Source organism: Lucilia sericata, unplaced genomic scaffold, assembly GCF_015586225.1.
Source record: "Lucilia sericata isolate MDLA Ls3-8-SP2 unplaced genomic scaffold, ASM1558622v1 Contig000391F_arrow, whole genome shotgun sequence".
Lineage (NCBI taxonomy): Eukaryota > Metazoa > Arthropoda > Insecta > Diptera > Calliphoridae > Lucilia > Lucilia sericata.
Genome location: NW_023994409.1, coordinates 106,959 through 133,336, shown reverse-complemented (window position 1 = coordinate 133,336; position 26,378 = coordinate 106,959). Strand labels below are relative to the sequence as shown.

The following is a 26,378-nucleotide window of genomic DNA, read 5'->3' as shown; positions in this document are numbered from 1 at the left end:
CTTTAATAAATTTCTGAGAAAATTTTATTAGAAAATTGTCAAGAAAATTAAATAATTCTTAAGTTACACTACTAGTAATAATAAAAAAAATTATATAATCCAGACAGCACTTGTATGCTTCATGTTCTTAAAGCAAAAAATACCCATCAAAGAAAGCAAAGTACTCATGCATCATGATTTCAATAAAAAAACAACAAAAAAAAAACAGCATGCAGTAAAAAACAAAAGCAAAAATAATGACTGTCGGTTCACATCAACAATTGCCAACTACTTAAAACAATTAACCTAATGAATGAACCAAGCTGAAGGTAGTGCGATGCAAATACTTAGTTTTACTTATTTACAAATCTGTGGTCACAAGCTATAAGCGCCTAAGTAAATTTCTACAAAAATTTCCTAACATGAACTGGAAATAATAATTTTTCTAGCAATATTATCCTAGAAAGTAATTTTGCTCAAAAATATGTTTTTAGACTTAGGCTATTTTTACTTGGCACCAAAGGTTTACATATGAATTTATTACCATGTATGCAAATTTAATTTAAACAAAAAAACAATCCACTACATTCTCGTTCATATTCATTATCATCACGATATTCCGACACTTAAAATGCACATTTAACCCTTTTGACAACAAACTCTATAGAGTGTTTAAACCACGTAAGCGAAATAAATCTTATTTTGAGTGCCCCAAGGGGTTAACATGAGAAGAACTTTAAGTAATTTCAAGTTTCGAAGGTTGCTGTTTTAAAAAGTAAATAGTAGGAGGTGTTGGATGCCTTAAAGCATACAATACATACACATTTGTAAAGTAAATGTCTTAAAAGAAAGTGAAAATTTAAATAATTTTTAAAAAAAAACGAGAAGATTAATTAAGGTTTAAATTTCATTCATACCTTTGTTTACTTTCTTGGTGGTGAAGGCCACACGTGTTGACAACACTTCTCTGAATTGTTGAAAGTTTTTTTTTTTTTTGCTGGAAAAAAGGATTCGGGGAAATATTAATTTAAAACAAAACATATCACAAATACGGTAATTAATAAATAATATGAATGAATATGTATTGTGAGGATGATTTATTCAATTTGTGAATATTTCTATGAATAACTTTCAATTACAGTAATCCCTCGATTAACGTCATCACGATTAACGTTTTTTTTTATATACGTGGGCAAATTTTGGATCTTTTAAATTTCGATTTGGGTCATTGTGTACATTAAAAGATATTTAAACATCTTTCATATTGGGTCCACTAGAACAGATTTTATATACACTTATTTGGTGATATAAAAACAGTTGTTTTTCAAATCTAACCTCAGAGCCAATTCGCTCTTTTTGATACCAATTCTACAAGATCTATGCATCTGCTCCAGAATTTCACTGTCCTCTTCACATGCTCTATATTCGTCTGAATCCGCGCGTCCAATTTTGCATAGATATGCCCGTAATCCTGTGTGTCCATCATACTAACTTCAGACTTGCTCATTTTGAGGAAATTTCTCGTCTTGCCCTCATCAGGATCACCCCATAGGATCTTTGTGGTTCTACACACCGTTTCATTATTCCAAGAGGTCTTATGGGATCCTCGTACTCATATTTTTAATTTAGCTTTTGTTGCGTCGTTTGTCAAGTTAACTGCCTCGAGCTCCCTTCCCTTTAAAGCTATTACATTTGCCCTTTCGTTGCCGAATACTCCCGAGTGGCCTTAAGGGATTCTCGTACTGATATTTTTAATTCAGCTTTTGTTGCGTCGAATGGTTTGGCGTTTGTGAAGTTAACTGCCTCGAGCTCCCTTCCCTTTAAAGCTATTACATTCGCCCTTTCGTTGCCGACTACTCTCGAGTGACCTGGTACCCATATGATGTAAACCTTACCTCTGGGAGAGTATTAAGTTAAAGCTTTCTTACATTCTATCGCCTGATATCGCTTTAATTGCCTTCTAGCTGTCTAAGGGTCCGATAATTGTGTATAACCTTCCAATGTATCCAGTATACATTGATGACGTGTTCTAAAACCGCTTTTGGCCAGTTCGCCTAAAGTAAACAGTCGTTCGGCTGTATGTGCCGCCTCATATCATAAATATGTTTCAATGGGTAGAATAACAATCAACGTTTTCAGAGCCTTGATTGAAGTAATACATATGGCACCACTTATAACCAAGCAGCATGTACGCTGTACTCCCTGTAGTAGTTTGATATTACACTTTTTGTCCAGTCCACCAGATTATTGAAGCATAAGCTAGAATAGGTCTATTTACACTTTTATAAAGCCAATTTGTCATAGTAGGACTAAGACCCCATTTCATGCCTTTAGTTCTCCAACATATCGCCCAGCACCGATGTGCCTTGTTGATCATATCCTCTATGTGGTGTCTCCATTTTAATTTCCGGTCAAGGATTACACCTAAGTACTTAACTTAGTCTGTCATCGGTCTCTTCTTGCCCAGGATGCAAGGTTTACGTAGAGATTTTTGTCCTTCTTGTGAAAAGATAGTTTTCACACAGAAACTTAGTTTTTACACAAAAATATAGTTTTACGTAATAACTAGATTTTTACACAAAAACTCTGATTTCACACAAGTTTTTTTTACACAAAAACTCAGTTTTAACACAAAAACTAAGTTTTTACTCAAAAATTTAATTTGTACACAAAAACATAGTTTTTACACAAAAACTCTGTTTTTACACAAAAACTCTGTTTTTACACAAAAACTCTGTTTTTACACAAAAACTCTGTTTTTACACAAAAACTCTGTTTTTACACAAAAAATCAGTTTTAACACAAAAACTTAGTTTTTACTCAAAAGTTTAATTTTTACACAAAAACTCAGTTTTAACACAAAAACTTAGTTTTTACTCAAAAATTTAATTTGTACACAAAAACATAGTTTTTACACAAAAACTCTGTTTTTACACAAAAACTCTGTTTTTACACAAAAACTCTGTTTTTACACAAAAACTCTGTTTTTACACAAAAACTCTGTTTTTACACAAAAACTCTGTTTTTACACAAAAAATCAGTTTTAACACAAAAACTTAGTTTTTACTCAAAAGTTTAATTTTTACACAAAAACTCAGTTTTTTCACAAAAAAATTAGTTTTTACACAAAAACTCAGTTTTTACACAAACTCAGTTTTTACACAAACTCAGTTTTTACACAAACTTAGTTTTTATACCCTACACCACTATAGTGGGGAAGGTATTATGCGTTTGAGCCGATGTTTGTTACATCCAAAAATATTGATCCTACCCACCTTTAAGTAAGGCTAAGAATCTCTTTCTGAGTCGATTTAGATATGTCCGTCTGTCTGTCTGTCCATGTAAACCTTACAGGTCGCAATTTTTAAGATATTTTAATGCAATTTGGCACATACTCTTCTTTTCACCCAAGGACGAAGCCTATTGAAAATGGTTAAAATCGGTCTATTATTTCGTATAGCCCCCATACATCCGTACCCCCCGGATATGGCTTTTGAGCTCATAAATATGTTAAATGTTCTTGTATTACTTCAAAACTCGACAAAACTTAGTTTTATATAAATCTTAATGATACAGCTGCTTTTAATAATGATCGGGCCTCATTTGACCCTATTCCCCATACAAAGTCCCCTTCAGAAAATTACTTATAAACACTAATATCACGATGATGTTCTGCATAAATAACTGACGAGGACGTAAATCCCTCTACCAAAATTTATAAGGATAGGGCGACATTAACCCCATGCCCCATTATAACAAATTGTTAAAATATTTCTGAATTAAGGTAAAAATGAAATTAAATACTATATTGTTAAAAAAATAATCAACATTTTAAACGTATTCACTGGTGTAGGGTATCATATGGTCGGTCATGTCCGACTATAAATTCTTGTTATATAACTTTTTATATGCGAAGTACATCACACCCCTCTAAGTTTTCAAACAAACTCGCAGCTTTTGCACAAAATCGCAAGATTTGCACAAAAGCTTCAGTTTTACCACAAAAAGACACTCTTTTCGTGAAAGAACTGGTTACTAAAAAGTCTATTCTATTTACATTTTTTACAAAAAATCTTAACTGTCTTCATAAATATATTAAAATCAATCTAGTTTTCAATAAATTTTAATAACTTTTAAGATTTATATAATATTTTCAACAATATTGCGAAATATTCATGCAAAAATTTCATTATTTTAATCACCAAATATTCAAATATTCAAAACACATAAATTTCGTCTCAATTATATATGTGTTTTGTTCTTTTCTTTTGAGAACCCCCTCTTCTTGAAAATGACTCATAATTTATGGGAATTTAAACTTGTTATTATTGTAAATTCAGTGTTCATTGTTAAAACGTGTTCGACGATATCGTTTTTGGTAAATTTAGTCATTAAAACATGACTTCACAGAGTGTATCTTCTGCGTTGTTCATTGATTTTTTTTTTTTTTTTTTTCATACCAAAAAAAACAAACAAGTCATTATTTCCTTTTGGCTCATAATATTTAAGTTAATTGTTTTAAATTTTATAACATAAAAACCCAATAACATAAAAATAAACAATATAAAAATGGTATTGGAAGTATCATAACAACTCCCGTTGGTTTGAAATATATAGAGATGCATAAAAAGAGTAAAATGTTGCTTTGAAACAGGTTATCTAAAACCTGTAACTATCCCTTTAGGGCAAGTCATGTAACTAGTTCTATGCTAGTGATCTTCCAACAAGTTATAGAAATTAGTTTAAAATTGTTTAAAAATCTTACTAAAGTGAACTTTAACTTCGTTCTTTGCCATTTTTATTATTAATTTGCTAATTGTTTGCTGTTGTCTTTTTTGAACTATTCTTCATTTTGTTTTTACAACTTTATTTTAGTTAATTTAGCTGTTTTATTGAAAACGTACAATGACTTTTCTTCTTTCAGACAAAGCGCAAAAAAAATTTCTAAAATAAATATACATTTTTAAGGTGGAGTTAAACAGAACAAAAAACAACAGCTAATTACTAATATTAAAATATGAAATATTCAACAAAAAGTGGTAATAAGATATAACAGTTATTTTCAGCGCTTAAGTAAACAAATGAGAAATTCTTGATGTTTCCTTTAAAGTCAATTTCTTATTTATGGAGGCCCATTAAAAGCAGAATTTTGTTTCCCTGTTTTAGTATATTTACGTGATTCTTATGTTTTATTTTTTTGATTTAAAATTTGTTCGTTAATCTTTAAGATGACATCAACTTTAAGTTTGTGTATAATCAACAGAATACGTTAACACCCACAAAAAATAAACAATTCAGAAGATAACAAAAGAGATGTAATTTAAATTCTTATTTACGACATTTTGAGGCCGTTTTTTTTTTCATTCAACGCAAAAAATAAACACAACAGACTTCGAAATTAATGTGTGTAAATTTCGGCTTTATTTACATACATTTTTAAATATTCATTCCTACTCTGTGGTCATTTTACATTTTAAGATTAAGAAAGTTGTTTTGCCAGTAATACAGATTTAAAATTAAATTTACCAGCTATTTGGGTTAATTTCACAAGTTAGGAGTTTGTTTTACTTTAAAGTAATTTTAATATGAAGATCCTTATGGATGGAATCGATCCTCTGTACTGGATCATTTAAGATCTATACTGATGGCGCTAGCACATACGGGAACATAAGTTTTCTTCAAACTTCCTGATCAATGTTACGGGCTGCAAACTGCTGGATATACAATATTGATATTCGAATATAACAGCGATAGCCAGGGCCACCCTGAAGGCAACATCAAAGTTGGTCCTCAAATGCCGAATATCCCTGAACGAGATGGCGAAACACTGTACTGGATTCCTGGCCGTCAACCGATTCCTAGCAATACCATTGCGGACTCCATTGTGAAATGAGGCTCCTCACTAGCAAGAGGGCAAATTCGACGGCATTCCGCTTTCGCTCCTTTTTTGACCCAAACTTACCAAGCAATGACTTCTAGGAGCTGCCAAGATGAAAAGAAGAATAACATTCACTTTCTCTATCAATGTCCAGCCCTAGCGGATCACTGACTCAACACGCAGCACTCAGTACGATTTAACGGTTCTATCTAAGATGTTTATTGGCTAGATAGACTCCCTCATTCGTGCGAAAAATAGTTCGGATAGGATTCCAGAGTTTGTCAGGTCGATATATACTATTACAGTGCGATCTGTTTCAATTATCGCTATCGAACTCATTGAAAACACTTTCCAGATAAAGCTGCTTCTTGGTAACGTTGTCAATGAATACCCTATTATAACTGTGAACCATCTCAATCTAAGTTAACTTTCTCAGCTGATATTATCGCTGCTACTTTGAAATCCCAGCAACTTTACAAGTAGTGGAAACTATATCGTATGCAGACCACTGTTATACAACTATCATATCTCCAACAAAGTCATTGACACCATTTTCAGGTTATAGTTTGGTCTTGGTTTCGTAGTTGATGAAAATGTAAGTATTTTGATCGATTGATTAAGGTAACGTTTGATCTTGGCATCGATGTCGATGAAGTCAAAATTTTGATTATATATCACCTTTTTTTGATTCTCAATAAAACTAAACTAAAACATAATTTTCGATGAAATTCAAAATAACCACGCAGAATCACTTGAAAATGTTTCATGTTACAGTTGATCTCTTATAGACCTCCTCCCAATCACAAAATTAAAAATTCTGAAATAGATCAAATCAAACGATAATTTTAAGACGATTAATAATAGATACCCAAGGTTTAAGTAGACAGTTGTTGTGATATAGATAAAGATATCATGGATCTAATATAAAATTAAGAAAGAAATGTCGGTTTCCGTTTACGACATTTGTTATAAAGCATCGTACGATTGAACATTTAAACCTTTTTCACCATTTGGGTTTCAATTACCGCCAGTTTGTTACTCATTGTTACTCATCCTATGATTCAATAGCCCATCTAGTATTGTATTGTGTTAAAATCAAAACGCGTTACCCGCGTCAAATGACTGAGATCTGACCCCAATGGTTATTTTCGTCTTATTTAGATTCCTAGCATTTACTCCCATCGAGTATTACGATTTACGATGACTGGGATGGTATTAAGTATTTGATCAAACCTTAAATTATCCTCTCTTCCAATTTAGATTCCCAACATTCGTTATCATCATTAAGGTTAAAGCCACAGACAAAATGTTATTCATCGCGCATTACTATTACCTTATAATTTATGTCATCAGTACCTGAATGAGCTTGGTGTTTCCGGTAAAGATTTCCTGCCTCGTTATACTCCAAAAATATCCGTTGTCACCGGTATATGACAGGTTTGAATGACTTTTAATATGATTCTAAGTCGTCATGTACTTCAGGAATCTTTAACTCTTGAAAAACTGAACATGGTACGTAATTGAAATTCTAAAGCCACTGAAGACGAGCTGAGATTATGTATAAAGCCTACTGGATCCGCAAAGACCTTGCCTAGTCCAATTTATGTTTTAATTGTAGTCAGATCCAGATATTTAAGAGTAACCAACAACTCTACTTTTATGGATCCAGTAAATTATTGAACTAGACTTGTTAGATTGATCTTTTAACATAGCTGCGCGCGTGATCATATTTGTAATTCCATGTAATCCATGTTATATAGAATGATGTTATACTGAAATGTGTTTAAACTAAACACAATCGACGCTATTGTTTATGGAAAACGACATCGTTAAAGAGGCCTGTAGCTCTTCTAACATCGTTGGCAAAGACAAGTGATTCAGTGTTACCCAAACACTGAAATCTAAAGGCATTAAATAGCATTATAAAGGCGGCTATTTGCGAGAAACGTTACGTGAAATATATTTATTAATTCAAGTCGTGTGGCAAGTTGTACCGTTTTGTTGTCTCTACACATCGCCCAGGTTCATAGCATCGAGCTAGTTCCAATAATACTATAATATCATGCACTTTAGCGTGCTGGCGTTTTAACCCTTATCATGTATTCATGAGTCAAAATTTCCCAAAAAAAAATATATTTGGTTTAGGGATGTGGCTACTTCGGTCCAAATTAAGTGTTTTCAACATTTTATATGTGTGAAAAATTAAGTCAAAATAGTGCTATTTTTGACAAATACTGGATATGCAAGAATTGATTTTCACAAAATCTAAAAGATAAAGAACAAACCGTCAATGGTTAACCTATGGGTATTTATATAAATGACGTAAAATCCAATTTTCCATTCATAAATCTCATATTGAGATTAAATTTCTTCGTGTAAAGCGTTTTATTTTCTAGAAATACAATTAAGGTCATAAATAACTTGCTTCATAATAACAGATTTAAAAACTTATTTGGAATCTATGTAATATAAACCATAACGAATTTACAAAAGTTATATAATGCATTTTATTTTATCACCTATAAAATTTTGGATTACTTATCAATATATAACGAACAATAACTTTATTAAACAACACACAACTGATGGATGAAATCAATAAATGAACCGAATTGTTATAAATTACAACACATCCATTCAGGTCTCAGTGGGGATAAATATTTAATGATAAATAATTTTCAAATTTAGACCTAAAATTTAATCGATTACCACCAATCGACACCATTCAAAATGAGGTGAATTGACCATTGGGAAATTTAGTACATTTCCTATAATTATGCGCACAACAAGAAACGTACACTTTCATGTTATCAGAAAACCGCATTATAAATATTTAAAAAATATTTCTGCTATTTGATGGTTTTAGAGAGGAAAAAAAGTGTCATGGAAAATGGAAAATATGAAAAAAGAAAAAAAAAAGAAATTTCTGTAAGGAATTTTTTTCCACAAAATATGTGTCTCTTGGCTTTCATAAAATTATTGTTATAATTTGTAAAACACACAGAGAAAAAAAAACACCCACGCATTTGTTAAAAACAATATAATTTCTTTTGCTGTTTTAACATAAGTTGCAACATAAGCTTTTGCTGCAAAAATAGTCACGCGTCCATAAAATCTATATTTAGATCTCGACTACTTATTGTAAAGCACACAAGTCTTTGAATGAATGACTGAGAGTATGAATGAATGAATTTCCGTTGAAATGCCTGGAAAAAATATATGTATGTATATACCTCAAAGTGCATTAAACAATAAAAATGAGTTGAACAAAAAATGTTAAACAAAAAAACATTTATATTACATTCATATAACAAAACAATGTAACAAATCTAAGGCAGAAAATTTTTGCTAAAAATTCAGTAGGCAAAAAATCACGTTCAGTTATTGTAATATTTTGTATGAATGAAGTATGATGATGGCGTTGACTGATATAAATCTTTACAAGAATTTTTACAAAAGGTATACAAATATATTACCAAGTGTCTTCATATATCCATTAAAAAGAGTGTTTCAAAAAAGTGAGACATTATTTCAAGTGCTTATTCATTTATTATAGAAGTCTTATCTTGCAATTGAAACACCCAGTCCCTAATCGAATTTTAAAGAAACTCCTTTTGCTAGCAAGTGAAACCCCTACCAGGAACTGTATTCCAAATCTTATTTCAGATGACTTGCTAAACACACACTCAACATATATTTGAAATACAAATTTGTATTATTGAAATATTGCATAATCTTCAACCCTATTCTACTATTAACCCCAAAATATAAAATGGATATACATACCTTACACATTCTTACTTATTTCGAAATCTTTTGAGAACTTATTTTGAAAATATATTCTTCTATTTGATCAACTTAAGCCCAACCTATTAATACAACCTTGGATCATGAGACCGATTTTTAAAGCACAGCCACTTCGAAATTCTGCGAAACTATGGGATCCTATCTTTGGGAGATCTAGACTTCAAACCTATTCTACTATCAAGCCCAAAATATAAGATTGATATATCTGAACCTTACACGTGCCTACTTATCGCGAAATCTTTCCAGATCTTATTTTGAATATCTTCTGTTCGATCAACTTAAACCTATCTCAACCTATTAATATACTGTTAGGTCGTAAACTTGATTATAGGATCATGAAATTGATTTTTAAACCCCAGTCACCGCGAAACTCATCTAAACCCTGGGATCCTTTGTTTTCCGACAGATCTTAGTGCCATCTGATGTATTAAGTATTTGAGAAGACTCCGATCTACTGGTGGTTTTTTATTCACGTTCAAGTCCTACAAATTTTTGTAAACTCAACTTTAGTTAAGTTTACAAAAGCCAACTTCTTCACGATTTATCAATAAAGAATATTAAAGTAAGAAAACAAGCCTCCGTAAGCGAAAGGATCTATTGTATACGTAAACGTTGAACGGCTTTTATAGAGACAACATACATTTTTCGGACGAATCATTAGTTTTGGGAAATTTTTTACGTGAATACCTACCTTTTCGGCTTCATTACACGGGATGAGCTATTACTCGACTCACCACCGCCCATTTGTTCCTTGCAAAGAACCCGCAGGTGGCTATTTTAGTACATGGTTCCGACGATCCATGCACAAGCACTTTACTCAAGTACTCAAGCTATCATATCACGGACCTGATTTTTAACTTTCGAGATGCAAAAACATCACTTCCGTTTACAACCACAAAGATGGGATATGTCTCTGTTGATTCGGCAACAGCACGTAGACATGTAATCGTAAACCGAAATACGAATCCATCTTAATAAGCCAAAGACATGCTATTACTCACAGAGAATACACTGTGATATGCCTCGCCCGAACAAAGTCGAGTGTGTCATCCAAACTTATGCCGAAATATAGACCGTATATCAGTCATTTAAGCAGCATTATCTTCCCGCGAGTTTAGTTTTAAACGTGCACCCCAGTAACCGGGTCAAGGCAAAGACTGGTTCCCGTGCTACTAGATTATATGGCTCTCTGATTCGACCCCAGGTCAAATCATTCCGAGGAAACGCCGATGATACATTTGACACCACCAAACTATAGTTCCGTGCTAGAGGCACTGTTAACTCCTCTTTTTCCCCGGATTACAATCACATCAAGATTGGAGAAGTTCATCGATGTAACAACGACTTCATAATAGACTCAGATCAAAATTATTAGATCGATTTTTATTTTGCTGTTTTAATTCTGAACGACAACGTGGGACTTCCTACGAAATAGATGTATTTCTTTGGATTGTAGGCATTCCATATTATCAAAATGGAAAATTCTACAACAATCTATTATGGACTCTTGGATAGGAGAAAAGTCAATCCGTGAATATAATCATGGAAATGAAATTAATAATTTCATTTCAAAGAATAATAGTAATTTCAGAACATTGTTTAGGTTTTGGAATTATTTAAGGCCCAAAAGTTATTATGAAATTGAGGCATTCGTACTAATTTGGCATTATAGAGTATTTCGGAATCTAAACTAGTTCTAAGTTAATGAAAATATCATTCTCGAAATAGATTTTTTCGTGATCAGAATTGAAAATTATAACGAAAATCTTTTATAATTTTGGAATTAAAAGTAAAATTTTCTACATCTAGAGCGATTTTCTGTTCACCCTAAGTTCTACTTAATTCAAAAATGATCGAACATCTGCCACGAAATCTGCCAGATGTTAAAATTTAAACTATCGACAGACTTTACAATTCACTTGGTGAAAGTATTTGTTTTTGTTTCTCGCTAACTTTTGTATTAAAAATTTTGCATTTTTTCGACAATTTCTCTTTTAGAAAATTTCAATAAAATTGTTCTTTAAATCTTTTATAACAACTAAATATGTAAACAATATTATTGGTAACAAAAAATAGTTGACATTGACCCATTTCTTACAACATCAAAAAGACGACATTTATATTTCTTTTATAATTCAAAATCGTAATATAATAAAATTTACAACAATAGATGGAGATTCCATTAAAAGAAATTAATATAAAATGATAATGTTGATCATCATCATCAGCTACGCATATTTAAACACAAGTCATCGATTAAAAAATCTTTTCATATGGAAAATAATATAAAGAAATATTTTTGATTAACGCTATAATTCCTATAAAAATAGATTTCGTTGGTGGTGGCTTACACTAACAATCAATTGATTTTTTTTTTTTTTTTTTTTTTTTTTGTATACAATTTTATTTTCTCATATATTTAAACAAAAATTTGTTTGCTTTAAATATTTAAATTATTTTCTAAACATAAAAGTGTATTTAAAAACATTAATTAATTACACATTTCAACAAGTTATAATTTCTTTATTCTTTTTTTTTGTGATTTTTTGTCTAAAATTTTTCTCACCTCTTGATCATAAAATAATGAAAGTATTTTTTTTTTGTATAATATATTTTTTTAATAAATTTTAACTTATAAAAATTGTTTTGTGCAATTGTGTTTACTAAACCACAATTTAATTAAATGCAGCCACAGGAAAATTGTAAGAAACCCGAGAAGAGTATTTTTACAACATTTTAATTAAAGTTTTTTTTAAACTTTTAGATAAATTTGTATTTTGTGTGAAATAAAGCTATTACAGACATTTTATAAATTTAAGTATTGTGGCTATAAAACAATTTTTAAACTTTGGCTAAAAGAAGTTTAATTAATATTGATAGTTTACTTAACAGAGCAGCGATACAAGCCGATGCAAAATGACCGGCAGCTCGACCATATTTGGTCACCGACGGCGGCTTGTTATAAAATATACCGGCGGCTTGGCTAGCCAAATCTTGGTCGATGACCAGCAGCCGCCGACGATTTGTCACAAGTTGGTCGCCATACTTAAATCAGATATGACTTTGGACAGTCTAGTATTGGACGATCAACTCAAATATTTACCCCTATTCTTTATTTCAATTCGGTTCATAGAAGAGTCAGTCGACTAGTCCATAAACTTGTCAATGGATTAGACTATAAATGATTCTAAGACTAGTCAAGCGTCCAGTCGATACTGAATAGTCTAGTGCATGGACTAATCCATAGATTAGGCAATAGACTAGACCAAAGGCTAGGTTCTACATAGATTAGTCAATAGACTAATATATAGACTAGTCAATAAATCAGTTAAAAGACTATTCAACAGACCATCAATAGAATTAGACAAGACTAGTTCATAGAAGAGTCAGTCGACTAGTCCATAGACTTGTCAATAGACTAGACTATAGATGGCTCAAAGAATAGTCAATCGACCATTCGAGAGTGAATAGACTAATGCATTGACTAATCTATAGAATAGTCAATAGACTAGACCATATGTTGACTAGGTTTACTTCTCCATATAATAGTCAATCGACTAGTATATAGACTAGTCAATAAATCGATAGACTAGTTTAGTAGATTAGCCTGTGTCTAGTCCAAAGAATAGTGACTAGACTTGTCCACTAGGTTTACTAATCCATAGTCTACTAATTTACCGATTAAATAATCCATACAATAGTGAAACGAATAAACTATAGGCTAGGTTCTCCATAAAATAGTCAATCGACTAGTATATAAACTAGTCAATAATTCAGTCAAAATACTATTCAACAGACCATCAGTAGATTTAGACTAGGCTAGACTAGTTCAAGAGTCAGTCGACTAGTCCATAGACTTGTCAATAGACTAGACTATGAATGGCTCAAAGAATAGTGAATATACTAGTGCATGGACTAATCTATAGAATAGTCAATAGACTAGACCATATGTAGACTAGGTTTACTTCTCCATAGAATAGTCAATAGACTATTATATAGACAAGTCAATAAAACAGTCAAAAGACTCTTCAACAGACCATCAATAGACTAGTTCAGTAGATTAGAATAGTCAATAGACTTGTCCACTAGGTTTACTAGTCCATAGTCTAGTAAATCCACCGATTAAATAATCCAAAAAATAGTCAATCTACTAGTCAATAGATATAGATTAGGTTTAGTTTATAGATTAGGTTTACTGGTCCATAGTCTGCATAGTCCACTAGTCTATAGACTAGTCATTATACAAGTCCATAGTGAATAGACTAGTACATGGACTAATCCATAAAATAGTCAATAGACAAGTCCACAGACCGATGTCCATAGAAAAGTCAATAAAGCAGTCTTGTATTAGACCATAGATTAGTTAATTAGTATAATAGTCAAACGACAAGACCATGGAATACTTGTCAATTACCTAGTCCTAGACTAGCTCATAGACTAGGCAATAGAATCAATACACTACATAGTCCATAGTCTTGTATACTATGGATAATAGATACAAATTGAGAAAAGTAATTCAAAACTTCAAAACTTTGATATTTTGTGTCTCTTTAAATAGACGATAACTGGCAATAGTAACACTTTTTTATTATAATCTTCTAACCTTGACCTATAATAATTCTAAATTTCCCTATATGTTTTTCACAACAACTTATATACAGATACTCGTAAACTTTACCCTAATTATGCGCATAATAAAGAAAAGAAAATAAAATCTTCCAAAAAATTTCGAATAAATTTCAAAACTCTTTGGTTAGTTTTTGGTCATTGGCCTTAATGCTTATACTTTTATGGGTTTTTTCTCAAAGCACGCTAACCTAACACACCAAATAATTTTCAATTTATTAATAAAGAAAATATATAAAAAAAAATCATGAAAAATATTTTATTCTATTTCAAGTTCAGTGTTATTAGGTCAAATATTTCGCATAAAAGTAATATTTTAATGCGGCCTAAAGCTTTTTAGGAAATTACCACAAATGTAAACATGAAGTATAATAATATTTGGCAAGAAAAACTTAATTAAATTAATTAATTATGTATGTTACATTGTGTTTTTTAGGGGAGTGTTTGGTTTGTTTGTTAAAACATAAACATTTTTGACGAAAATCTAACGTTTTTTGAATAAAAAATTCTTTTGAGGTTTTTATACGTTTGCTTTTGCGTTCTTATTGCTATTGTTTGAAACTGAAATTAAAATTTCACTTTTTAGCCTTAAAGGTTTTTTTTTTTTTTTTGATGAGGTTGGTCTGTGGCTACTGAAAAGAATGAAATTAAAAACCTATGAATGTCTCACAAAAGAATAGAAAGTAAAGAAATGAATATATTAAAATAGTTAGGGTATTCTAAGCGTTTAGCAGTAGTTCTGGGTATGTGCTATAAACATAACTATATAACGTAGACCGAATACCCGGAATGTTTAGTTCATTCGAAGTAGCATTAGGTTTTATATATTTATAACATTTGCTGTGTAGAGTCCATCGTCTTTAAGTTATAATTGACTCTTTAGTATAAAATTTTATAATATGTCTTTAGTTGGACAATCTGCATTCCAAAAACTTGAAATGAAACAGATAATTTGGCCAAAGTCCACCGATTTTGAAATCGATTTAATCTACACATGAATTTAATCCACACATGAATATTCACTTGCAGAATATGATGTTCATTAGTCCTTAGATAAGATCCAAAGACTTAAGCATCCTAAAGATGCGAATCATTCTTTACATCATAGCGTATCTTCCCTATTTTAAGGGCGGTTACTGAGTCTCTCTCTCTCTCTCTCTCTCTCTCTCTCTCTCTCTCTAACCTTTTTGTCGTTTCGATTATTATCTGATAACTTACATAAGCCGTTCCGGCTGCTTTTGGTTTTGTATGTATGTCTTCTAAATTTTACGTATGCCAGAAGTCTAGTAGTATCTTCCCTTCTCTCTAACGGCTGAAGTATTAATCGCTGGTCGACTTTAAAATGTCAAATAAAAAGGATCTTCAAGGGTAACGTGATAACTCAAACGAAGACCATCAATTTGAGCGTCATTGGATCTACTAAGTCTATGACTAAGCAGACGTACAATCTGGGTTCGGCTAGCACTGTTAACGGAATATACATATAGGATCAATTTCTAGCATGACTTTGCAAAACCGATTAAAATTTTATTATTAAGATAACTTTCAGATGGCTGAAACATCAGGCAGGCTTTGAGTTGAGAAAGGACGTAAATGAAATAATCTAAATCCATCCAAGGACAATACATCAGTTGCACAATGAACATGAATTTAGTTTTTCGAAACAGAAATCGCAGGAATTTTCATTTTCTCAAATCTCCTTATGTCCTAGAAACCATAAGAGTTCAGCAAAGTATCATGGGATTTTGGACACGGATTGAATGGAACTATCTAACTTTTCTCGACATCGCATACGATGGAAAATTAATGTCTTTTTGCGACATAGTTTCACCCAAGGTGAATGCATTAATTAAGGAACCGTTGGATTTTTCATTTCCCCAAATCTCATTATGTCCTAGAAATCATAAGTTTTCTACAAAGTATCATATGAATTGGAACAGTTCTTGAATGGGACAACCTAAGTTTCCTCGACATCGCATCCTAGGAAATAAGAATGTCCTTTTAAGAAACAGTTTCATTCAAGATTGATACATTAATTACGCAATTGCTGGAATTATCATTTCCCAAAATCCTCTTATGTTCTAGAGACCGTATGAGTTCTACAAATAAGCAACAGTTTCATGCAAGATTGAGGCACCATATTAGCTACAAAATATCATTTGAGTTGGAACAGGACGGGAATCAAATTGACATTTCAATTTTATTACTTTGAAGTAAGGAACCTCGACAGATGCAAGTTTAAGGATCAAAAACGTCACAATCTTGACGAATCTCGCGGAATTTTTATGTTCGACTATTAAGAAGTGATGTTCGAATGGGAATTGAGAACTTGTTACATTAAAGTTGAAAGCCTTAGCTAAAATGATTTTGTCACATCTGGATGTAGAAGTCTGGATATAGAACTTTATGGTATTTCTTCTCTCTCTACATTTGCAAATATCTTTATACTCCTCTCATCAACCTGTCAAAACCATAACATTTTAAATGTTAAATTCAAAAAATCAATACTTCAAAAACAATGAAAAATGTCATAGCCAACTGTGACTATCCCTTATTATACCCTACACCACCATAGTAGGGAGGGTGTTATGCGCTTGTGCTAATGTTTGTAAGGTACAAAAATATTGGTATTGGTGTCTCACCTAAAAGTATACAGCAGATCTATTCAGTATCACTTGATGTGTCGATTATGATGTGTACGACTGAACGACTGGCTGTCCATGAAATTTGAACCATACGTGTTTTTTAGCTTGAGACAAAGTTTATTATTTAAATGGTTGAAATCGGTCAGTTATTTCACCTAGTCCACATACAAATGGAACTTTTATTTTGAACTTTTTAACTGCAACATATACACAAGTACCACTTCAGAAATCGGCACAACTGAGTTTTATATAAACGTAAACGATGGCCCTCATTTGACCCTAGCCCCCATACATTCTAGAACCTAACTTACTTTAGGGTATCCTATGGCCGACCATACCCGGCTATACTTTCCTACTTGTTTTTAATATTGAATACTATTCCCTGTTGATAACAGAGAACAAATACTTTTTAACAAAAGAATATCTAACTAACCAACCAACCAACTCAGCGTCATACAACATTTATTTAAATATACATTTTATTCTTATTTTCTAAATGTTCATTTCAAGGTTAAACTAACAATAAAATGTTATAACTTTTATTAGCAGGAAGAAGCATAAAGATTTATGAATACATTAGAATTTGTTTGAAGTACATTTGAAGCAAACATTAGAAAATATCATGTCGTTGAGCGATAATGATTTTGTGGTAATGAACACTTACATAAATCCATATAAATTCAAGATAAAGTAAAACAAGTAAGAAATTATAGTCGGGCGAGGCCTACCATATAATACCCTAGACCTTTGACAAAAATATAATGTGATTTATTTGCCATAATAAAGCATTTAAATTGAATTTTACCTTGCCTCAGATATACATACTTAAGCCGTTTATTGTTAAATAAAATAAAATTGTGGACATTTAAGTGAAATTTTGATGGGGGCTTTTCATAGGGGCTAGGGTCATATGAGGACCTATTATTATGGAATTCGTGAGGGTCATCAAATCTTGTATAGAACTTGGTTTTTGCAGCTTTTTTTCGAGATATGAGTATATTAAACATAATTATGAACATAAAAGCCCTATTCGGCGGGTTCAGTTGTATGGGGGCAAGTGAAATAATGGACCGATGTAAACCATTTTCAACTGGCTTCGTTTACGGTACCACAAAAGATCATGTGCCAAATTTCATTGAATTATCTCCAAAATTGCGACCTGTAGTTTGATTACAAAGTTTAAAAGCCCTATTCGGGGGTTCAGTTGTATGAGGGCTATGTGAAATAATGGACCGATGTTAACAATTTTCAATAGGCTTCGTCTACGGTACTATAAAAGATCATGTGCCAAATTTCATTGAATTATCTCCAAAATTGCGACTTGTAGTTTGATTACAAGGTTTACAAGCCCTATTGGGGGGTTCAGTTGTATAGAGGCTAGGTGAAATAATAGAACGATCTTAACCATTTTCAATAGGCTTCGTCCCTGGAACAATAGAAGATCATGTACCAAATTTCATTGAATTATCTTCAAAATTGCGACCTGTAGTTTGATTACAAGGTTTACATGGACGGACGGACATAGCTAAATCGACTCAGAAAATGATTCTGAGCCGATTGGTATACTTTAAGGTGGGTATAGGACCAATATTATTGTGCGTTACAAACATCAGCACAAACCCAATATACCCTCCCCACTGAAGTGGGGTAGGGTATAATTAATGCTAACTTCCCAAAAATGACATTTTTATCTCTCTCCAAAGTATCACAATTAATTAAGAAATTAAGAGCATTAATTTGTTTTGAATTAACGAAAATGTGTTTTTTTTAGTCAAGTCAACAAAACCACTGACCGAATTCCTTTAAAACTATATTTGTACAAACTTGGTTTTGAAAAATAAAGCAATTATGGTTTGGTTTAAAACAACTGGAAAGAGCGTTACAGTCGGCCATTTAAACTTAGTCAGCTCATGGGTTAATATTGGTTCGAAGTTAGGCCTTATATAATAAAGATTTTACTTAAATCTTTAGTATTAAAATCATATCTAATCCTTGCCCTAACCACATTTCTTGGAGATTAGCAATTTAGTGTAAAGTCTTCGGAGGTTAAAACTCCAAAACTTTTTAAACAATTAAAACTATTTTGGGTTTCTTAACAAAAAACCAGCTGTTAATATGCTTTAATAAAACATTCAACTTTGGTTTTATTTTAAAATTATTAATTTTATTTTAAATCCTCAAACAATTGTTTCATATTTTCCTGTATTCGCTTCAGAAATAAAGTTTATTGTATATTTTTAAATTTACGTCATAAAACCAGCAACAACTTAATGAATCATTTGTTGTAAACACAATTATTAACAAAAAAAAATATGTTTTTTGTTGTAGCTCTCGACATGTGTGTGAATCAGTTAATAAAAATTTTATTGTAAAAATATAATTAACAATTCATTAAATGTGTTTATTAAAATATAATTGTACTTTAGTTACTTCAAGAAGAATAAAAACAAACAACAACAGAAAATTTATTTTTAATTAGCTGCTTTAATTAATCCACTATAAGTCTGTAGTTAAGACTAACTAATTATACTGGGCTAATTGGGTGCGATGTTATTTTTCAAGAACAACAAAAAGGGATTACTTAAACAAAATAAGAAAGTAATTGCAATCAAGTACATATTTGATCTTATCTACAGATAGTAATTTAATATTGTAGCATCAAAGTGTTGCATATAAGAAACATTTTTAATGTTTTCAAATGGAAGTCATGGAATAAAAATCAAAAGATTTTTACTTAATTATATCGTTCATCAGTTTCCCTTTAGTTTCCAATTGGTTACTTCTTTGCGACTGTTAAGATCATGAAAGGGGTATATACCAAGATAGTACACATCTTACTCTGGGTTTCTGTAGACCAGGGGAATCAAATAGAAATTATTGTACTGATTCTTCTTCGTCTAAACAATTTCTGGTTATGCGTCCAATCATAAAGTGCTCGTATATCTATAAGAAATCTGTTCCTTTTTCTGTCGCCAATTCGTAGAAAACGCATACAAATTGGACAAAACATATCGAATGTGTCGGAACAGGGAGTGAATGCGAATCAAAAGACATTTCAACCTTCGTACGTTGGTATTGAGCACCTAGATGTATGAACGACTGTCCACTTCAATATTATTGGTCGAGCGCGCATATTTCAGTATCGAAAGTAGCGCAGACCTCAGACAATTTCATGGAAACCAAGCTCATATGGGACCAGTACCCTTAGCAGTTTGTTCTGTCAGTATAGTCTAAAATCGCTTTGTTTCAATGTATAGTGATTGCAGTTCTGATTTATTTATTTCAGACCGACTAGCGATCAGAAAAATCGCTATAGGGATAATTGTGAGCTCGTTTACATGGAAGAGAGATGTTGCCGTCTGTGCAAATTTCGATCTTATTTCGTCGACTGCTTGACAATAACAGACAAAGAATTCCAGCGTTTAACTGTTTGCTACTCTTCATTCCTTAAAGCTCTGATACACGGTTGTCAGATCTTACAACGTTGCTAGTAAAATGTGCAGAAATTGTCCAACAATCGTGTGAACTTACAATTTTTCTTTTTCAACGTTGTCAGAAAAAGAATTACTAATAATGTTGCAAGACAAAATTTGTTGACACTGTTATTAGACATTTTCTGGACATTTTACTGCCAACGCTGTAAGATCTAACAACCGTTAGATCTTACACTTACCTCATTTGATTTAAATGTATCAGTATATCATTTATGTTACCCAATAGAATCTTTGTAGTCATAGCCATCTTTCCCTTATTCCAAATAGATTTATGATATCCTCTCTACTCTCAGAGATCGATTTTACATTTCACAAGTTCCTTTGATAGTAGCTCTATCGTTACCAACCATCCTGAAGTGGACTATTACAGATGTCACTCTTTAGAATAAGTACAATCATAATACCTTCGGAAGTACTCATTTAGAGAAATCATTTTATACTCTTCCCCATGATCATACTCCTTTCTCATTGGATGTTTGTGTTCCATTATTCCAAGTAGATGTATGGGTTTCTTTCACCCATTCTTTTCACTCTGCAATCAGTGTTCGAACGATTTTGCAATTCTCATGTTGATATTTTCAAGTTCCCTTGATGTAAATCATTAGCTCTATCATTTCCGACTATACTAAAGTGGCCTTTTGCTGATGGTCTTTAACCGACCATTAGGTTCATACTTACTCATTTAGAGGGATGTTGCCTTCTGTGCAATTTTCGATCTTATTCCAAAAGTGTTTCATTGTTTGCTACTCTTCATTCGTTATAATACACTTGTACCATTTGATGTAAACGTATCCGTACTCCTCTGGTTTATGTTACCCAACAAAATCTTTGTGGTCATACCCATCGGTCCCTTACACCAAATAGATTTATGAGATTCTCTCTACTCTCGATTTGATTTTGCATTCTGAAGTGGACTATTACTGATATCACTCTTCAGAATCCCACTGAATCTTTGTAGTCCCGGTGCTATCGGTGCTCGAACGATTTTGCAATTCTAAGGTTCCCTTGATAACTAATACATTAGCTCTATTATTTCCGACAAAATATCCTTGAGTGTCTAGAACTCATCTTATTGGCTATCAATATAGATTAGAACTGATATCTGGCATCTCTCTAATATATGATTTTTGGACACAAAGATTATTATCACAGAACAAAACTTTTATCAGACACATATTTCTTTAGAGAATAATAACTAAGTGGCTCAAATATTAAGATTTCAAAACAAACTTGTTTACTTTCTGATATCTCAGTTAGTTATAAAAAAACATAATCAATTTTAATATTTGGTAGATATTTCTTAATTGGAACCATACTACTACAGTCATTTACACTTGATACAAAATATTTATACAACTTTATATACCTAAACAAAGTATTGTATTTATAACCCGCTGACCTATGTTATGGTCTGTGTGTCTGTTACTATAAAGTTGTATATATTTTTTTTTATACTACTAAAGCTAAAAGCCAACCATAAGCGGGAGCGGTTTTAAACAAAAACATTTAAGTCATAACCACGAATTATATTCGTACTATCATGTGAACAAAATTTTTACATCATAATTGTCGAGACAAGTGTTCACATACTAAATAGTTGCTATTATACACTATAGTGTATTAAATAATTTAATATTTAAGTTAAGTAAATGTTAAAGGTTTTTTTTTAATTATATGTTAACTTTTATGTAAAACTCTTTAACTGTGATAAAATTATTAATTTTAAAATGTTTTTTTTTTTATTTTTGTTTTTATTTTCAGATCAATGTCAACAAGTTAATAATTTTATAGATTTTTTATTAAAAAGGGAATTTCTGCAGAGGATTAATATAAAAGACGGCAGATTTCCAGAGATTTTAAAGGTAAGTTTATTTTAAATATTTTTTAATTAAAAATTACTATTAAACCTTAATATTTAATCGGACAAATATATAATAAGACAAAGAAAGATTAAAAAATTTCAGAATTCTCTGGTTATCTAATGGATCTCAATTATGAGCCAATCTATCTTACATTTGCTATTTATAATCAACAAAGTTGGGTTGTAAATGGTTGATTAAAAAGTCTAAAGACTATCGAATATATGGACCTGGTTTTGGGTATATCTCATATACTAAGTTCACTATATTTAACATGTATGTATATCAAATGAAAGGTAATTCAAAGGTCTTTCCTATAGAATTAAATATCATTTTTTAATGGATTTTTCACAATATACGCACAATTGGGACGAACGACGAATTTTTCGGAACGAATATTCGTCGTCAGAAATAGAACACACTTGGGTATATGAAAATGTACACAATCATTGCGTATGACGAAATTCGTCGTACGTAACGAACTATGCGATAGGTTTATTTATATTTCTTACGCAGACGAACGACGAATTAATTGGGGAAAATTGTTTTAAGACCAATTCCGGTAGCCCGAATTTGCTGAAATTTGGCGGTTGTGAATATTCGAAATTATATTCGAAAATTCGAAGTTAAGTTCCAAAAAAATTTTAAAGCCATTAAAACCAGTTCTCGTGTCCCGAATTGTCTGAAATTTGGCAGTCTGGAGTACACTTGATGACACTACAATGCTATGTTGGAATATATATGTAAAATTAAGTTCGAAAATTCGAAGTAATGTTCGAAAAAATTTTTAAGCTGATAAAATAATCTCAAAATTGGGGATATTCACAAAAATACAATTTTAGTTCTTTTCGAGGCCAATTTCTTACATTTTCTAATTTCGAAATAATTTTCGAATAAATTTTAAAGCTGTTAAAATTATCCCAAAATCGTGGAGATTCCCAAAATAAAATTTTTGTTCCTTTTTCTTACTTTTTCCAATTTCGAACAAAAAAATTTTGAAACGAATTCGCAGTACGAATAATTTGATTATGTTTCATTCGACGAATTTACGCAACGAATTGTTGTCGACTAGTTCGTCGTGCTATACGAAATTCGTCGATCGTCCCAATTGTGCGTATACCATAATTCTATAAATTTTTAAAATCATTTTTCCACCTTTCTCTTTATTTTTAATATAAATCAAATGCAAACATTAAAAAACGACTTCCTACCAAAAAAAAACCGTTTGCTGCAAAACCAACAATTAGACAATATGTATAATTACTCATATTAAGTATAAACAAACCATGGGAAACTAAGTATTCTAATTAATAGAAAAAATTAAACAAAAAAAAAGCAAATAATAAATATTTCAACAAATTAAATACAGAAAACAATAACAATGGCATACAACAAGGTCACCACCGCAAAGCGGTCAAACGGAGCTTAAACGAAAAAAAAAAATTGAAATAAACAATCGTGACATGCTCAACCGAAATGATAATAATAAAAACAAAACCAAAATGTAAAAGTAAAACTAAATTGAAACTATTTTAGAATACTAAATAACAAAAATACGATACTACATATAAACAGCAACAAAAAAAAAATTAAACATTTACTAAAACGGCCTGTAAATTTTTTGAACCGAACTGCATAAAAAAATGCAATTTTTTTTCTAAAACCAACCATCACCGACATCCACCACCATACAATACACAACATTATTGTAACAAACATTAGAAATTAAATAGTAAAACAATTCATACAAAAACAAAAAACAACAACAAATGTATACTAAATAAAAAAGTGGAACAAGTGCAATAAAAACAACCTGCAATTAACCAAAATAAACTGAAAACAACAACAACAAAAATACTAAAGAGTAAATTTTTAATTTAAAAAAAGTAGTAGGTACCCTTCCTTTCCAAACAACGTACCAGCATAATGAGAATGTATGCATAGTTCAAAAAAAAGTCCAAAGAAGACTGTAAACAAACGACCCTCATCCGTATTACCGGTCGACTCTTTAGACATGATAAATGAAATTCTCAATTAGACTTGAATTAAAATTCTTCTCATGCTTGCTTAAGTTTGAACAGTGTTGTCAACCATGTTTGTTGTGTTATTTCGACTATATACTATAGACTATACCAGACTATAGAATAGACTGTTGTTTAGATTATAGTTCAGATTATAGACTAGACAATAGTGCAGATTATAGACTGGACTACATAGTTCAGACTATAGATTATAGTCCATATTAAATACTAGATAAAGGTCTAGTCTATAGTATAACTTATGGTCTAACCTATAGTCTAGACTATTGTTCAGACTATAATCCAGATTATAGACTAAACAGTAGTCTAGGGATACAACCAAAGTATAATGTGTGGTCAAAACTATAGGCAAGCTTATACTATAGATTTGACGATAGTCCTGATTATAGACTAGAAAATATTCCAAGTTACTCTTTTCAACTATGGGGATATTTATACCAAAATAATCGTGCATTCATTTATAACTTTAGATATTTATTCATTTGTATGCACAGAAAAACATAATGAATGTATGTAAAGAAAACGACGTATACGATTGTGTTTGGAGCAATACCTGTTAAAAAAATATTATAAAAAACCATGTATAACACTAGTTAACAAGTGTGTGCCAAGACAGGTATACAATAAAATATATTATATATCAACTAACAGATAATTATAACTACGTAGTACCTTAAACAGACAGGTCCAATATTAAGCGCAATTCATAAACGTCATAAGCTAATTATAATCGGCATAAGATCAAAGTTTTTCTATGAAGACTTTGCTGTGAATTTTTAATCATACTAACCATGGCCCATAATCCATAATATAAACCTATACTAGAGTGGATTTAACTATGACTATAGAGCTAGACTATAGACTAGACTATAGACTAGACTATAGACTAGACTATAGAACTAGACTATAGACTAGACTATAGACTAGACTATAGACTAGACTATAGACTAGACTATAGACTAGACTATAGACTAGACTATAGACTAGACTATAGACTAGACTATAGACTAGACTATAGACTAGACTATAGACTAGACTATAGACTAGACTATAGACTAGACTATAGACTAGACTATAGACTAGACTATAGACTAGACTATAGACTAGACTATAGACTAGACTATAGACTAGACTATAGACTAGACTAGACTAGGACTAGACTATAGACTAGACTATAGACTAGATCTATAGACTAGACTAGACTATAGACTAGGACTATAGACTAGACTATAGACTAGACTATAGACTAGACTATAGACTAGACTATAGACTAGACTATAGACTAGACTATAGACTAGACTATAGACTAGACTATAGACTAGACTATAGACTAGACTATAGACTAGACTATAGACTAGACTATAGACTAGACTATACTAGACTATAGCTAGACTATAGACTAGACTATAGACTAGACTATAGACTAGACTATAGACTAGACTATAGACTAGACTATAGACTAGACTATAGACTAGACTATAGACTAGACTATAGACTAGACTATAGACTAGACTATAGACTAGACTATAGACTAGACTATAGACTAGACTATAGACCTAGACTATAGACTAGACTATAGACTAGACTATAGACTAGACTATAGACTAGACTATAGACTAGACTATAGACTAGACTATAGACTAGACTATAGACTAGACCAACGGTTCCCCAAAAGGGGGTCCGCGGACCCCTAGTGGTCCGTAGCAAAATCCTAGGGGGTCCGCGAAGACGAACGAAAATGAATAAAAAATATTCTCTATATGTTACAAAATATTAAAAATATCTCCAAATTTTTCATAAATACTAAAATACACAATTTTTATTCAATAATCCCAGATTTGTTGGTGACTCTTTGAATTTTATTGTTTCGGTCGTTTATCAGGATGAAGCTAGGCGCTACAAATTTATTGTTTCACTTTTATAAAGTAAAGTATTACGTGATTTGTAATTTTTATAAATATATATGTATCGAAATAAATGTTTTTATAGCAGACAGATAATGATTTGCCTTAGAATTAAATACTGATACTGGTATCCCGGAATATGAAGTT

At 31.4% G+C, this 26,378-nt stretch overlaps 1 protein-coding gene across 11 annotated transcripts in view; it reads left to right on the top strand.

Moving 5' to 3' along the window:
* The window catches only part of LOC119604435 (Y' element ATP-dependent helicase YJL225C), an 86,340-nt gene that overhangs the window by 36,054 nt on the left and 23,908 nt on the right, over positions 1-26,378 (top strand). For all 11 annotated transcript variants that reach the window (XM_037957033.1, XM_037957034.1, XM_037957025.1 and 8 more), the window contains one exon: positions 22,191-22,291. The gene's annotated coding sequence lies outside the window, so the exon portion shown is untranslated. The remainder of the gene's footprint in view (positions 1-22,190; positions 22,292-26,378) is intronic.